Source organism: Centroberyx gerrardi, unplaced genomic scaffold, assembly GCF_048128805.1.
Source record: "Centroberyx gerrardi isolate f3 unplaced genomic scaffold, fCenGer3.hap1.cur.20231027 Scaffold_91, whole genome shotgun sequence".
Classification (NCBI taxonomy): Eukaryota; Metazoa; Chordata; class Actinopteri; order Beryciformes; family Berycidae; genus Centroberyx; species Centroberyx gerrardi.
The window spans coordinates 51,999-54,498 of NW_027605227.1; positions in this window are offsets into that span (position 1 = coordinate 51,999).

The following is a 2,500-nucleotide window of genomic DNA, read 5'->3' on the forward strand; positions in this document are numbered from 1 at the left end:
GCAGGTGTGTGTGGCCGAAGAAGGGGCTTTAAATCGGGTAAAAGGGAGGTGGAGAGCCGCCTGGAGATAGGGGGCCCGCTCCCAGGTGTGTGTGGCCGAAGCAGGGGCTTTAAATCGGGTAAAAGGGAGGTGGAGAGCCGCCTGGAGATAGGGGCCCGCTCCCAGGTGTGTGTGGCCGAAGCAGGGGCTTTAAATCGGGTAAAAGGGAGGTGGAGAGCCGCCTGGAGATAGGGGCCCGCTCCCAGGTGTGTGTGGCCGAAGCAGGTGCTCTAAATTGGGTTAAAAGTGAAGTGGAGAGCCGCCCGGAGATAGGGGGGCCTCTCCCAGGTGTGTGTGGCCGAAGCAGGTGCTCTAAATTGGGTTAAAAGTGAAGTGGAGAGCCGCCCGGAGATAGGGGCCCGCTCCCAGGTGTGTGTGGCCGAAGCAGGGGCTCTAAATTGGGTTAAAAGTGAAGTGGAGAGCCGCCTGGAGATAGGGGCCCGCTCCCAGGTGTGTGTGGCCGAAGCAGGGGCTTTAAATCGGGTAAAAGGGAGGTGGAGAGCCGCCTGGAGATAGGGGCCCGCTCCCAGGTGTGTGTGCCGAAGCAGGGGCTTTAAATCGGGTAAAAGGGAGGTGGAGAGCCGCCTGGAGATAGGGGCCCGCTCCCAGGTGTGTGTGGCCAAAGCAGGGGCTCTAAATTGGTTAAAAGTGAAGTGGAGAGCCGCCTGGAGATAGGGGCCCGCTCCCAGGTGTGTGTGGCCGAAGCAGGGGCTCTAAATTGGGTTAAAAGTGAAGTGGAGAGCCGCCTGGAGATAGGGGCCCGCTCCCAGGTGTGTGTGGCCGAAGCAGGTGCTCTAAATTGGGTAAAAGGGAGGTGGAGAGCCGCCTGGAGATAGGGGCCCGCTCCCAGGTGTGTGTGGCCGAAGCAGGGGCTCTAAATTGGGTTAAAAGTGAAGTGGAGAGCCGCCAGGAGATAGGGGGCTTCTCCCAGGTGTGTGTGGCCGAAGCAGGTGCTCTAAATTGGGTTAAAAGTGAAGTGGAGAGCCGCCTGGAGATAGGGGCCCGCTCCCAGGTGTGTGTGGCCGAAGCAGGGGCTCTAAATTGGTTAAAAGTGAAGTGGAGAGCCGCCTGGAGATAGGGGCCCGCTCCCAGGTGTGTGTGGCCGAAGCAGGGGCTCTAAATTGGTTTAAAAGTGAAGTGGAGAGCCGCCTGGAGATAGGGGCCCGCTCCCAGGTGTGTGTGGCCGAAGCAGGGGCTCTAAATTGGGTAAAAGGGAGGTGGAGAGCCGCCTGGAGATAGAGGGCCGCTCCCCGGTGTGTGTGGCCGAAGCAGGTGCTCTAACTTGGGTTAAAAGTGAAGTGGAGGGCCCCCTGGAGGTAGGGGGCCGATAGCAGTGTGTGTGGCCGAAGAAGGGGCTCTAAATCGGGTAAAAGGGAGGTGGAGAGCCGCCCGGAGATAGGGGGCCTCTCCCAGGTGTGTGTGGCCGAAGCAGGGGCTCCAAATCCGGTAAAAGGGAGGTGGAGAGCCGACTGGAGATAGGGGGGCGGATAGCAGGTGTGTGTGGCCGAAGAAGGGGCTCTAAATCGGGTAAAAGGGAGGTGGAGAGCCGCCTGGAGATAGGGGCCCGCTCCCAGGTGTGTGTGGCCGAAGCAGGGGCTCTAAATTGGGTAAAAGGGAGGTGGAGAGCCGACTGGAGATAGGGGGCCTCTCCCAGGTGTGTGTGGCCGAAGCAGGGGCTCTAAATTGGGTTAAAAGTGAGGTGGAGGGCCCCCTGGAGGTAGGGGGCCGATAGCAGGTGTGTGTGGCCGAAGAAGGGGCTCTAAATCGGGTAAAAGGGAGGTGGAGAGCCGCCCGGAGATAGGGGGGCCTCTCCCAGGTGTGTGTGGCCGAAGCAGGGGCTCCAAATCCGGTAAAAGGGAGGTGGAGAGCCGACTGGAAGATAGGGGGCGGATAGCAGGTGTGTGTGCCGAAGAAGGGGCTCTAAATCGGGTAAAAGGGAGGTGGAGAGCCGCCTGGAGATAGGGGCCCGCTCCCAGGTGTGTGTGGCCGAAGCAGGGGCTCTAAATTGGGTAAAAGGGAGGTGGAGAGCCGACTGGAGATAGGGGGCCTCTCCCAGGTGTGTGTGGCCTAAGCAGGGGCTCTAAATTGGGTTAAAAGTGAGGTGGAGGGCCCCCTGGAGGTAGGGGGCCGATTAGCAGGTGTGTGTGGCCGAAGAAGGGGCTCTAAATCGGGTAAAAGGGAGGTGGAGAGCCGCCTGGAGATAGGGGGCCGCTCCCGGGTCTCTGGGTCCGAAAAAGGGGTTGAAATTCGGGTAGAGTTGGGCCCCGCTCCTCGGCCTCTCTGGTGTTTGGGTTAAGTCCCCAGGACCAGAGAGGGGGAACAGCGGGGGCAGTGGCCCCGCTTCTCGGCCTCTCTGGTGTTTGGGCGAGTGACACGGTAAGGGGTGGTTTTGCAAACAGGCTAAGTCCCCAAGACCAGAGAGGGGGAACCACGCGGGCAGTGGCCCCGCTTCTCGGCCTCT